The sequence below is a fragment of the Diabrotica virgifera genome, chromosome 1 (genome assembly GCF_917563875.1).
Source record: "Diabrotica virgifera virgifera chromosome 1, PGI_DIABVI_V3a".
NCBI lineage: Eukaryota > Metazoa > Arthropoda > Insecta > Coleoptera > Chrysomelidae > Diabrotica > Diabrotica virgifera.
In genome coordinates, this window is record NC_065443.1 from 108,649,122 (window position 1) to 108,664,740 (window position 15,619).

General features: G+C 32.2%; 1 protein-coding gene across 4 annotated transcripts in view; it reads left to right on the forward strand.

Annotated features, from left to right (window-relative positions):
• Positions 1–15,619, forward strand: part of LOC114326938 (zinc finger protein 845-like) — a 99,859-nt gene that overhangs the window by 25,912 nt on the left and 58,328 nt on the right. The gene's annotated exons all lie outside the window — the stretch shown is intronic.

Genomic DNA, 15,619 nt, shown 5'->3' on the forward strand with positions numbered 1-15,619 from the left:
CACAAGACTGGTTAAGGTTCACATTCATTTTAATACCTAAAAAATCAAATGTAAAAGAGTGCTCGGATTACAGAACGATTGCCTTAATGAGTCATATGCTTAAAGTTTTTCTAAAAATCATTCATAATAGAATTTTCGGCAAACTTGAAGAAGATATAAGTGAAACACAAATGGGCTTCAGGAACGGCCTTGGTGTGGGCGTACTATTTCAGCGGTGTTTGGATATCAATCAGGATGTATACGCCTGCTTTATAGACTTTGAGAAGGCCTTCGATAGAGTCCGACACGACCAACTGAGACAACTTCTAATCGAAAAGAACATTGATGAAAAAGATATTAGAATAATAACTAATTTGTATTGGAATCAAACAGCACAAGTCAAGGTCGATGATGAAATGACTGAGGAGATCAAAATATGTAGAGGAGTAAGACAGGGGTGTATTCTGTCTCCTCTTTTGTTTAATTTCTATAGCGAAGTCATATTTAAAGAAGCTCTGTCGGAGGTTAGTTGTGGTGTAATGATCAACGGAAATACAATCAATAATGTGAGATACGCTAACGACACAGTGATATTAGCAGACAATCTTGCAGACCTGCAACGACTGATGGAACGCATTAACCACTACTGCAACAGCTACGGACTTACATTAAACCTCAGAAAAACTAAATGGATGGTAATAACAAAAGATCCACACGCCAGGAATGATTTGGTTGTCAATAACACCGTTATAGAAAGGGTATCCTCCTATAAATACCTTGGAGCTTGCCTGGATCATACAGGCGATCAAACAAAAGAAATAAGAGCAAGAATAGAAATAGCTAGATCAGCATTTAACAAGATGAAAATATTTCTCTGTAGTCGTGACATAAATCTTGATCTGAGAGTGCGTATGCTGCGGTGTTATATCTTCTCCACTTTATTATATGGAGTCGAGTCATGGACCATGAAGATTGGCAGCATTAAAAACATTGAAGCTTTTGAGATGTGGTGTTACCGTAGAATGCTACGTGTATCTTGGGTGGACCACGTGGACCACGGCTGCAGTTCCATCGACCTATTTAGGGCGGCCTCCAGTAAAATAAGAATAGCTGTGATGATTTCCAACCTCCGATAGGAGACGGACTTTAAGAAGAAGAAGACTACTCAATGGTACAACGCGTATGTTTCGTAAGCTGAGCTTAAAGCACGTCTTAAGCTTAAGATCTGTGGTGCAACCAGACATAAGGCTGCTACTAAGGTAAGCGAAACTTTACATTTGCTTAATAAGCATTGTTTTATAATTAGTCCATTCAGTCATAATAAAATATTGCAAAACCTCTTAATTTCAAAGGACCGCTTGGATTGTCATGAAATTTGACATACACATGACTAACATGCCAAACAAAAAAAGGGGATGGTGTGCCTCTGCCCTGGGGGTGAGTATCAGCCCTTCTCAGGGGTAAAAAACATACGTTCAAGATAAGTCCAGAAATGGGCAAATTGACTAATAATTCCAAGCAACTTTTGTTCGATAGAGCTTTTTCGAGTTATATGCGAATGAATATAATAATAATAATAATAATAATAATAATAGCTTTATTGCCCAACAGTTTCCCATTTACAGGACAATGATAAAAATATTACATAATTTATAACACCTATAGGTAAGATTTAAGCAGTAGTACCAAAAAAATAACATTAATAATACAAGTTAGACTAAAATTAATATAAATTCAAACCGAAAAAGAAAATAAATTAATAAAAAAAATAAAATAAAATAAAAAATTAGTGCTTATTTCAGACACTCAATAGCTACTTTTATAAAGTTCCTTTGAGAACATGAAAAAATGTCACAATGCTTACCAATAACATTAAAATTTCTACACATTACATTAATAGGAGCCTTACATAGAATATTTGTACGAGCTCTTGTACACCTAAATAATACATTTGTTCTTAAATTTGACCTTGGAATATTAAAATTAATGTTTTGTAATATTGAAATACAATCAATTGCATTATTAACAAGTTTGTACAAAAAAATTAAAGATGCAACTTTTCTTCTTAATTCTAAACTACACATACTAAAACGATCACACAAGTAATTATTATCTATACCTCTAGCCGGATAAAGACCATTTAGTTTAAACATTAAAAATTTTAGAAATTTTCTCTGAACGCTTTCAATTGCAATGTTATGACAGTCATAGAAAGGACTCCATACAATACTGGCATATTCAAGTTTAGAGCGGACGTAAGTATAATATAGCAATGTTAATGACTTTATATTATTAAATGACTTACAATTGCGAATTAAAAACCCATAAGCCTTCAACGCTTCAGAAACTTTAACACACATATGTTCCACAAAAGTGAGTTTTGTGTCAAAAATTACACCCAAATCCTTAACCGTGTTCTGCCTTTCTAATATTTTATCGTGACAACTATAGTTAAATACAAATAAACTTGATTTCCTAGAAAAAGTGACTACTTTACATTTTTTTGTGTTAAGTTGTAATTTGTTGCTGTTGCACCAATTTTCCAATATTTCTATATTCTGCTGAAGTTGGTTACAATCATCCAGCTCCCTAATAGTAGAAAATATTTTCAAATCGTCAGCAAAGCCCAATCTTTCGCATGAAATATTTTCAAGAAGGTCATTAATAAATAGTAGAAAGAGCAATGGACCGAGATTGGAACCTTGAGGCACACCAGACGCAGCAAGATATTTTTCTGAGACATAACCATTATATGCTACAAACTGCATCCTTCCCTGAAGATACGATTTTAACAATAAAAGAGCACTGTCAGTAAAACCAAATGTTGAAAGCTTGCTAAGTAATACTTCATGATCAATTCTGTCAAAAGCCTTCGAAAAATCTGTATATATAACATCAACTTGGCCATTATCGTCAATAACTTCAGAAAGATATTGGGTAAAATAAACCAAGTTGGTTACAGTTGATCTTTTATTAACAAAACCATGCTGATGAGATGAAATATAAAGTTGAACAGAAGATAAGATCCTATTATATAATACGATTTCGAAAACCTTTGAAAAATTAGATAAAATAGAGACAGCTCTATAGTTTTCTATTTCTGACTTCACCCCAGCCTTAACTATCGGACACACCCTTGCTTCCTTCCATAGTTCTGGATACTTCATTTGTTGTATAGATAAGTTTATAATCTTGGTTAAAGGTATGACAAATGCACCAGCGCAATCTTTAATAAGAAACGAGGGAATCTTGTCAGGGCCTGATGTCATCTTATCTTTTAACTTTCTGATAGCAGCATTTATTTCATCCTCTGTAACCGATTGAAAATTAATTGATGTCATATATGGGTTTATTGGATAATTGCAACCACCCTCATCATCAGAAACTAAATAAACACTACTGAAAAATTCCGCAAAAGCATTCACTATGGCTTGCTGATCTTTGTAATCACTTCCCTCAAAACTCATGTTTCCAGGAATTCGTGATGATTTATTTCTAGAGTGAATGTAAGACCAGAACTTAGTTTTGTCTTGAGAAATATTTGTTTGAATATCCTCCAAGTAATTGTCATATGCCACCTTGACCTGATATTTTATTAGTCGTCGTAATCTTTTAAACTCAATAAAATCGGAATGAATCTTAGATTTTTTATATTTGCGTCGGAATTTAACTTTTAGTTTTATGTTTTTTATAATCTCGGAATCAAACCAAGGTGGATATTTATGAGCATGATTTTTGTAAACCGGAATATGCTTATCAAAAATGTCATAAATTTTATTATAAAAAGTTTGTACAGCAATATCTACTTCGTCGCAGCATTCGATAAAACTCCAATCACTCTGTAGGATACTTGAATATAAGTTAACAAAATCTGCATTCCTAAAATTATAAGCTTTATCAAGTGAATTTGGAATAAACGTTACTTCTTTAGAAAATATGTTGTTAAAATTTATTAGTAGAGCCGGATGATGATCATCCTCAGCTACAAGAGGCAAATCATCGTGAGACACAGTACATTTTATATTGGATGCTATCAAATCAAGTATTCGTTCAAGTGTATTTTTTATATTATTATATTGATCCAAGTTATTAGTATTAAATAAATTTAAAATTGCTGCAGTTTTTCTATCCGATATGTCATTCTCAATAAATTTAGGCGCATTAAAATCTCCCAAAATAATCACAAAATTATCATTCAAATAATCAAGTTGCTCTAAAGATTCAAAGAAAAATTCAAAATCTAATAAACTTAACTTATCAGGAATATATAATACCATTACATAAAAAACGATATACCTTATGCTGCATTTAATAACTAACATATCAATTAATGGAAACTGAAGATCAAATGGTGAAGTATCCATTACCTCGGACTTTATAAAATTTTTTATTGCAAGCAAAATGCCACCGCCTTTTGTTTTATCCACTAAATCAAATTTACGATCTTTTCGATGTACATCGTAATCATCAGTAAATAATTCATTACTGGATACTTCCTCATTTAACCAAGTTTCACTTATAGCAATTATATCAAATTCAGAAACACTAACAGCAGCCAAAAAAGTATTCAATTTACTGTTCAATCCACGCACATTTTGATAGTAGCATAATAAATCTTCTTTACAAGTTGAAAAGCTGTTGGGATTGTTCAGTTTAAATTTTGGACTATTCTTGGCACACCATTAATATACTTTATTCGGAAGTTTTGTTGGCCGTCCGAATTTTTTACAATAAGGTCCTCTTTTAATTTTTTATAATGTGTAATTTGACGCGGAGTGCGATCACTCGCAACAGAAACATTTTTATAATTTCCATTCCTAAGAATATGTTTTTTTAACAAAAAAAATACAGATAGAAGCAGTTTATGTTTTTCTTTGATTCAGAGTTGGACCACCATCTCCATATAGCTATTTCAGCATCTATGTGAAGCTATGCAGTCACAACTCTAAACCAAATATTAACACCCTGCCTATTTAAGGGAAAACATCGCGATGCAATGTTTCCACCTTTTGAGACGCAAAACAGCGACATCACTCGTAATACGAGGAAGACGAAAAGCCCTAGATGCAAAGTTTACTACTTTTAAACAATTAGAATAATTGAAATAAAAATAACAAACAATATTTTAAATCCAAGACTTTTCATTAAGAAACTGCTTTCTGGTTGCATCCTGTATCTCTGGCTTTTACGATATATAAGCACAAGAGACGACGAATATAAAAGAAAGCAAATAAAGGACACTTTGGCCACGTATTTACCTTCTTTTCGTGTAGGAAAAGGACCGAAAGACAGTTTCAGGTACTCAAATCTGAGTAAAGATGAAAAAGATAAAGGCAGTTGTAAAAACATATTTTATTTGATTCAGAGTTGGACCACCATCTCCATATAGCTATTTCAGCATCTATGCATCATCAGTGAAGCTATGCAGTCACAACTCTAAGCCAAATATTCACACCCTGCCTATTTAAGGGAAAACATCGCGATGCAATGATTCCACCTTTTGAAACGCAAAACAGCGACATCTCTCGACAAAAAAACAGTGACAAAAAAACGTTTTTAGAGTTTTTTCGCAAATAACTTAAGAAGTAAGTATTTTATCGAAAAATTATTCAGCAAAAATATAGCTTATAAAAAGTGAAAAATATGGTTTATATATGAAGTCTGTAGACACAGCAGAAACAGAATTGTAGCTAATGAAAAGTAGGTTCTTACTCGTCAAATTCCAAATCGAATATTTCAACGTGAAATTACCAAGAAATAAAGCCCTTTTTGGGGAAAATTCATCACAACTTTTTTAAAGTGACCAAAAAAAATTTATTATTGTCTTTTTTAAATTTCCTTGCATTAAAAGTAAGCAAGTTACTCTCAAAATAAAGTTGGTCCATTTTTTTAGTAAAAAAACTCATGAAATTCACCCACTAATTAGCAACCCAAATGAAATTCACCGTTAACGCTTTACAAGTTACTTTACTTATGTACTCTTTATATATGATCTGTAAGTTTCATTGGTTAAAAGTGCTTATTTTCGAAACGGCTGGAGTTGAAAGGGCTTGAACGAGTCACTAATCACGAATGTATGCAAAATGACTGTTTTGCAAATTACTTAAAAAAAGGATTTTTTTACAATTAAAATTACTTTAAAACCAATTTTTTTCAAAAATAAGCACTTTAAACCGATGAAACTTACTGTTCATATAAACAATACATAAGTAAAGTAAATAAACTTGTGAAGTGGTAACAATTAATTTCATTTGGTATGCTATAGAAGGTGATGTTCACGATTTTTTTACCAAAAAAGGTACCAACTTTATTTTGAGCGTAATTTGTTTACTTTTAATACTCGATTATTTTTTAAAAACAATATAAAGCTTTTTTAAACACATTAAAAAATGTGTGATGAATTTTCCCCAAAAAGTGCTTTATTTTTTGGTTATTTCACGTTGAAAATATTCCATTTGGAATTTGACGAATAAGAACCTACTTTTCATTAGCTACAATTCTGTTTCTACTGGTTCCTACATACACTTTTGTGTATACGCACGCATACCTTTTTGCATTTTTTTATAAGCTATATTTTTGTTAAGAATATTTTTTTCGATAAAATACTTACGTACTTTGAGTTATTTACGAAAAATCGTGTTTTTTTTGTTAAAAAATGAACATATTCACTGGCAAATACCTCGAAAAGTATTGACTTAGTGAAAAAACTTTATAGAACAAAAAAAGAATGTGTGTGTACTTTGTACGCACGTAAGAAGTTATTCTTGTATTATATAATTTCAACGAAGTAAATATACTTAACAGGTTATTTGTATTTTATTTAAATATTATGTTCAGTGTCTAAATACTTAAAACTTAATAAACTTAAATTAAACGTAAGTAAGACAAAAGCCATGATAGTTACATCTAAATTTAAGTACAGGAGTCTTAATACTAACAATATAATGTTAAACATTAATGGGGAACCAATTGAACTAGTGACACAAATTAAATATCTTGGTTTTCAATTAGATAATACTCTATCATTCGACAAGCATCTCGAGTATACGTGTAATAAACTCGCAAAAAATTGTATTTCTTTACAAGAATTTCTAAGAATTTGTCACTTCAGTCAAGGATCACTGTATATAAATCGATAATCCAACCTCATTTTGATTTTTGTGCATCCATCTTATATCTTTTAAATCTTAACCAACTAGCCAAATTACAAAAATTACAGAATCGTGAAATGACGATCATTTTACGTACAAGTAGATTAACACCTGTCACATTGATGTTGAATACTTTGCAGTGGTTTTCTGTATCGCAACGTCTTTTTTATTTGACCATGATATTGATTTTTAGAATTGTACATGGATTGGCACCTAAATATTTTCTCGATCTTGTTAGTTACAATTCAGATATTCACCCTTATTTTACGAGAAATTCTAATAATATTTACATAAGCAGAACCAATACTACAGGTGCTATGAACTCACTTCTCTATAAGGGTTTTGGTAATTTCAATAAGTTGCCAACGGAACTCAAGTTGAAGACCTCAATGAACATGTATAGGAAAAATTTAAAGAATTATGTTGCAAATCGTATTTAATGTCTCATGTGGCTTCTAAATATGTTTTTTAACTGCGTGTAGTTTAATGTAATATTTTGAGTAATGTAGTATTTTTAATGCTTGTATTGTAATGGAATATTTTAAGTGTTTTTTTGTTTTTTGTTTTATTTTTATTATTATGACTTGGATATTGTATCTTAATAACACTTTTCTATTGTCAAATAATTTAAATTGTATATATGTACCGGGTGTCCCAATAAGAATGGCTCTCGGCCATATCTCAGGGACCGTTTAGAGTACAGCTTTGGGAAAAAAATTTTATAACAAAAGTTGCCTCGAGAAAAGCCTGGAAATTATTTTCATATCTGTAAGTCCACCGCTACAGGGCGTAATTGAATGTCAAAAATTTAAAAATCAAAATTTTACAAAATTTACATAATGAAAGAGCACTGAAAATCCGATCATCGTATTCTTCGCAAAATTATGCGAATATTTGATTTCACAAGTGTAACTCTACCTTTGCAAATAAGAAATGGGGGTGAGTGGGAACCTTGTTATGAAAAATGGCTGTAAGTCCGGTTCTGCTTAATCGATTTTTGCAACCTTGATCTCGTTGAAAAGGGGGCGGTATTTTATGTTTTTCAGAAATCTAGTTTTCTTTGGAAAATATTAAATACAAGTATGCACTTTTAACCCTGTATTACAAAATTAGACCAAATTATCAACAGAATATCGAAAACCGCATGTCTATACCTTTTTTCTATCTCGAGCTATCTTAAGAAACGTATAAATTGTAAACAAACTGATAATGTCACCGGTAAACGAAGTTAAGGAAATCAAAGTGAAAGCAGGTAGTGTGCTATGGAAACAAATTAGAGCGGGACACTTGCGGAGTGCCGACAGAAGTGAATTTTTCTAATAGATTCAATTATATTCGGTTCGATTCAATTCGATTCCATTTAATTGAATTTAATTTTATTTATTATAATTATGCTTATAATTTAATATATTTAAAATATACCCAATTTAATACATAATATATATGGTTTGTCAAACGTAGTAAAGAGTTTGAAAATCTTACAATCGCCGAAATTTTTAAACTTTTTGCTACGTTTGACAAACTGTACTAGTGATTTTACCCATTAATTTTAGAATTAACAAACTTTCAAAAGAAGTTTTACTTCAAATTTGATAGTGAATTTAATTATTATTATATAAAATGAATAGGATGTTTAAAAATACAATTTGAGGATAAGTAGGTTGAAAGGAATAATATAATCAACAAATTTAAAAAAGTCACTTTTGTATAACGGCCTCCCCTTTAATGAGAGTATCTAAAAATAAATGAACTCTTTCATGCATTATTTACGATTAAAATTTACACGAAGTATTTACTATAGGTACTTCATCAATAATTAAATTTTTAAATTAAAAAATATCGGTTACATTATTAAGAAAAATAATAATTTAAAGCTTTATGTATCTTTATATCTTATTAATCCTAATTTTAACGGGTAAAATCACTAGTATATAATATTATATATTAAATTAGGTATATATTATATATTTATATTAAATTATAGATATAATATATATTAAATAAAATTAAATCTAATCGAATGGAATCTAATTGAATCAAACGAATATAATCGAATCTATAATAAGTATTCACTTCTGTCGGCATTCCGCAAGTGTCACGCTTTAATTTTTTTCCACAGCACACTACTTGTTTCCACTTTGATTTCCGTAACTTCGTTTACAGGAGACATCATCAGTTATGTTTAAAAATTAACACGTTTCTTAAGATATCTCGAGATAGAAGAAAGGTATCGACATGCGGTTTTCGATATTTTGTTGATAAGTTGGTCTAATTTTGTAATACAGGGTTAAAAGTGCATACTTGTATTTAATATTTTCCAAAGAAAACTAGATTTCTGAAAAACATAAAATAGTGCCCCCTAGCTGGCATATTACTTACTAGGCTGTTTCGTAATTATAACTCTTACATTAATGAAAAAGATCTGTTTTCAACGAGACCAAGTTTGCAAGAATCGATTAAGCAGAACCGGACTTACAGCTATTTTTCATAACAAGGTTCCCACTCGCCCCCACTTCTTATTTGCAAAGGTAGAGTTACACTTGTGAAATCAAATATTCGCAGAGTTTTGCGAAGAATACGATGATCGGATTTTCAGTGCCCTTTCATTATGTAAATTTTGTAAAATTTTGATTTTTAAATTTTTGACATTCAATTACGCCCTCTAGCGGTGGACTTACAAATATGAAAATAATTTCCAGGCTTTTCTCGAGGCAACTTTTGTTATAAAAATTTTTTTCCCAAAGCTGTACTATAAACGGTTCCTGAGATATGGCCGAGAGCCATTCTTATTGGGACATCCGGTACATATTATAAAATATCTCAATTGTAACTGTATATTAGGGTTATCTAATTTTTGAATAAATTCTTCTTCTTCTGAAACTAACTTTCTTATCTACCACTTTCAAAAAATTTTTATTAAAACAACCAAAAATTAAAAAAAAATGAATCGTCCAGGATTGGAACCCGCGACCGGCGCGACCTTCCAATCACTGACCCAACGCTCTACCAACCGCACCACCGAGCTTCTTTAAATGACACGTAAGTTTCGGATATAATTTTACAACACGGTGACAAATAGACATAAAAATGTTATACCTACATACTATTTTATTATCTTACTACAGAGAAAGACAAATCCAAAAATTATAATAATACATTTACTAAAACACTAATATATTCTTTTAATGACTTACTTGCGCTTATACAGATACATACATACCTATCTTGAAAGATTAGCAACGAACTATTACTGTCTGTGTGCGCATGCGCGCAGATTTATGAAAAATTTTGCTCTCAATCGAGCCTAAAAAAGAATAACTTCAAAAAGTTGCTAAGAATTAGTCAATTTATCCATTTCCGAACTTATCTTGAACATTGTTTTTCACCCCCGAGAAGGGATGATACTCACCACCAGGGCAAAGCACACATCAGTACATTATCACTTTTTTCTTTGACATATTAACTATGTGTACGCCAAATTTCATGTAAATCCAAGCGTTTTTTTATGGACTAATTAGTCCAATCAACAGCCATTTTCTCGTGGAATTTTGAGAATAAAGGTCGATTTCCTTGAAAATTTGGATTTAGATAGTATTTATAACCCTTGTCAAAATCTACCCTACGCCGAAGCGGGCTTTTGTCCTGAGGGTGAAAACAACTCCATCTAGGGAATGAAAATTTTTTCCATCAAAATAACTATGGAAGTCGATAGCTTGACCAATTTTGAGAAAATTTCGTTCTATAAAATTTTTTTGCAAAGTTGATACTTTTCAAGTTATTAGCGATTGAAACTGCATTTTTCATTGAAAATAACTTACGTTTTATAACCGTTTCTCATGAATAACTTAAAAAAATTTAATTATAGAGAAAAAATCATCCTGAACAAAATTGTAGCTAATAAAAAAACAAAGAGATTCGCATCGGAAAGACCTATGTAATCCCAATAACTACTGAGTTATTGCTCTTTAACGGATGGTTTTTTTCGAAGAACCTCGAAATGGAGAACCTTCGATCTCAAATAACTCGAATGTGGTGAAATTTTTGGGAAAACTTAACAGACATCTTTGAAAGCTCATTAAAAACCTTTCAAATGAGCTCCGATAAAAGTTTTTTGCATTACAACTGACTGACTTATGACGAAAATGAAAGTCATCGCTGCCTGATTTTTTTTTAAATGTAACAATTAAACCCTCGTCATTACAATCCTAATAGAAATGAACAACTTCCCACTTGAAATTAACTTTATTTAGGTATAATTGATACGATCCATGTGATTTGACCGGTTTGGAATGCTCAGTTTAGAAAACATAGTTGATTAAATCGAAAATGACATTTAAAAATGAAATTAAAAAAAAATTCTTAAATAAACCTAAAAGCATTCATGATATAAAAAAAATCAAGTTTTTCAGTAAAAAAATCCTACAATTAATATTGGAAACGTTTTTTTATACAGTACGTAAATCGTTCAGCTGGACATAGGGAATATACATTGAGAGAATTGTGGCAACTGCGCTAACCTGTGTTAGTTGAAGCTTCTGTTCGACTATGAGTTTTTGGTGCGATAGAGCTGTTACAACGAATAGAAGGAGTTGGTTTTGAAGCAAGGCATAAATAAATCAAAAACAAAGTTTACTTTACCTAATTTTTAAAATATTTTTTATTTCAAAACTAAACAGTTTTCCCATTCCCTTAGGCCAAAAATATTTAGCTACTATATTGTCATATTTTGACGTTTATTTGTATCAGTCGAAATGAGTTGTCAATTTTGAGGTTAATTCCCCTTAATGCTAACAACCATATTGTCATCGAGAGAGCTCAGTTGCCACAATGATCTCAATATAATGCAATGTATGTACGTATGTATCTAAATATATACAATGTATGTTCCCTATGTCCAGCTGAATGATTTATGTACTGTATTATGAATACTTTTAGATTTATTTAAGAAAAATGCACTTTTTTGTAAAAATGATAAAAATGTCATTTTCGGTTTAATCAACTATTTTTTCTAAACTAAGCATTCCAAACCAAATCATATTCGCGGTGTGCAAGTACTTGGAAGGGATACGTTAAACGATCGTGCGCGAAGAGCGGAGAAATATTGCAACTTTCTTAAATAATTCATATTGTCAATTGAAATTGTCAAATTGACGTATATTTCATACCTACTGTAATTGAAGAAGAAAAATTATATATTGCTCCACAATATTGATATGATATGCAATTATTATATAAAGGTAAATTTAATTAATTTTATTTTGCTTGCAGTACTGCATTTTAACTAATTTTATTTACTACATACAATTGTTTACGTTTTAATAACATAACCTGAATCTTATTTTTTCTACTTATTATTTTTTTGGACTATGGCCTTGACAATTATTATCCAGTCATCAGGACTAATATAATTGGCCAATATAATTAAAAGTGCGAAAATTGTTGCTGAGCGTAGAAACCAGGTGTCGCTTTGCCGAACTTGCACGGTCCCAATAGATCGTATCAATTATACCTAAATAAAGTTAATTTCAAGTGGGAAGCTGTTTATTTCTATTAGGATTGTAATGACTAGGGTTTAATCGTTACATTTAAAAAAAAGCAGTGAGCCATGACTTTATTGTCGTCATAAGTCTGTCAGTTCTTATGCAAAAAACTTTTATTGGAGCTCATTTGAAAGGTTTTTAATAAGCTTTAAAAGATGTTTGTTAGGTTTTCCCAAAAAATCGCACCACATTCGAGTTATTTGAGATTGAAGGTTCTCCATTTCGAGGTTCTGTTATTTATGAAAAACCGTTATAAAACGTGAGTTTTTTCAATAAAAAATGAATACTTTCAATCACTAATAACTTGGAAAATATTAACTTTACAAAAAAAAAATTATGGATCAAAATTTACTCAGAATTAGTGAATATACCGACTTCCATAGTTATTTTGATTGAAAAAATTTTCATCCCCTAGACGGGGTTGTTTTCACACCCAGGGCAAAAGCCCGGTATAGCATAGGGTAGATTTTGAAGAAGAGGGTCAACCGAGCTTAAATCCAAATTTTCATTAAAATGGGTGTTGGTTCTCAAAATTCTACGGTTTTACAGTTTTTCACCGCTGATGAGTGGTCTATAAATGGACTATTATGATTCAATAAAATTGTGTTTTGACTAGGAAAGTTTTGGGGTAGTTCTGATTTCTTTCATTATATATGGATTTTGGGCTGCTGAATCCGAATATGAGGTTTGCGGACAAAATTTCTTGCCGGAACATTGAAAAAATCGCGAAAAAAGCGAAAACTTTCAGCTTTTTTTCCGCTTTGTTGCTCAAATCTCGAAAACTATTAACTTGAAGTAAATGGTCTGTCAACAGAAATTAAAGTACTTAAAATTATCTACAAATATCAATATTTACTTTTATTTTCAGACGAACCGTTCGGTCTAAAGTACAAGTTTAAAATTGCCAATTTTTAACGGTCTCTGCAAAACCCACTTTTTACATTCCAAAACTTTATTTTTACAATAGTGAATAGTTTAGTGAATAGTTTACTTTATTTTTACGGTGAGCGGCCGTGGGTAACGGCATAAACGCTGGCCTCATACGCCAGTAGACGTGGGTTCGATCCCTGCCAAAGACAAACCATTTTCATTTCCAATAATGACACGAGCCGTCTCACCGTGCCTCGGAGAGTACGTTAAGCCGTCGGTCCCCCTGGGCTAGTGTACATCGACACTAGTTACTTGAAACAGGGTTAAAGATGTAATTGGCGCTGGAACTATCCGAAAGGATCTCCCCGGCAAAAATGCCATACGATATTATTATTATTATTATTATTTTTACAATGCTGTCATTTGATAAATTTCTCCTAGTTTTCTGTACAAATAATAAATGTTAGTTCATAGGTATGGTATGTCTCTTGTGACAGCTTCCATGAGTCCATTCCGTCCTAAGAGGCCGGGAATGTCTCTGCTTTTTCCTTAGAGCCACAGAAGATCAGGCACAGATGGAGTCACAGTTTCAGTTGGTGTGAACATTTCCTTCGGATCTGTTATCTTGATTTCTGATAAACATTGAGGTTTTGTCCTTTTAAAATGAATTAGTTGGACATCTCCCTGACTTCGGTAAACCTCAGGCGCGGGTTTCTTTTTTGTCCGAGGAATGGATTGCTTAGGAGCTACTGCATGTTTTGTTGCAATACAAGAAATGCCACATATGACGTGAAAAGTGTGGTATTCGTCGATTGTATGTACGTTAAAATCAGCGTTATCGTACACCTGCTGTGTAAAGCACGGCAGGTCAGTTTTCTGCGGATCGCCTGCAAATGCTGACACTTCCAGGCGAACAGCTTCTGTATAGGATGAACAAAACCCCAAAGAGGAAACTACATCAACCTATTTTCTTGAGCCGTACTTTTTGTGGAGAAAACGGCCAACCCTGCAAGGAATGGTGAGACCAACTATCTGGGCCTTACTGCCGCTACAAGACTTTGAGCAAGCGTGTTGCTTATCTGGAAGTGTCAGCAGTCGCAGGCGATCCGCAGAAAATTGACCAGCCGTGCTTTACACAACAGGTGTACGAAAACGCTGATTTTAACCCTTTCTATGCCAGGCCTTAATTTGCATGTTGGTCCCTCAATCCCAAAGGTTTTTTCTGGCTTAGAGTCCCATTGCCTTATATAGGTATAATTCGTCGCATATAAATAAACAAATAAATGACCAAAACATGTTTTTTAATGAGTTTTTTTGACCAACTTAAACGTTTTCTTTTCAAAAGTACTCATCAGAGAGCAAAACCAACTTGAAAAAATATAACTAACTTAAAAAAATAATGTAATGTAAATTAACATTAAAAGGTTTCTTTTGTGTGGTATTCCTCAAAACATGACACTACGCAAAGGTCGACTCCGTATCTTGCACACATGTTACTCGATTCGCTTCTTTTTTTTCTGGTCTTTTCTATGGCTACAAACGCTTCACCTTCTAGCAGATACCTTGAACGTATATATACGGTGGCTGGGAATACAGACCCACTTTTTCAAAAACATATTACATATATATGCAGCATTGGGACAGAAAGGATTAACGTACATACAATCGACGGATACCACACTTTTTACGTCATGGGTGGCATTTCTTGTATTGCACCAAAACGTGCAATAGCTCCTAACCAATCCATTCCTCGGCTAAAAACTAAACCAGCACCTGAGGTTTATGGAAGTCAGAGAGCTGTTCAACTAATACATTTTGAAAGGACAAAACCTCAAGGTTTATCCGAAATCAAGATCCGAAGGGAATTTTCACACCAACTGAAACTGTGACTCCATCTGTGCCTGATCTTCTGTGGCTCTAGGGGAAAAGAAGAGACATTCTCGGTATTTTAGGATGGAATGGATTCATGGCAGCTGTGAGAAGAGACATACCATATTCATATTATGAACTAACATTTATTATTTGTACAGAAAACTAGGAGAAATTTATCAAATGACAGCATTCTAATAAAAACTAAAG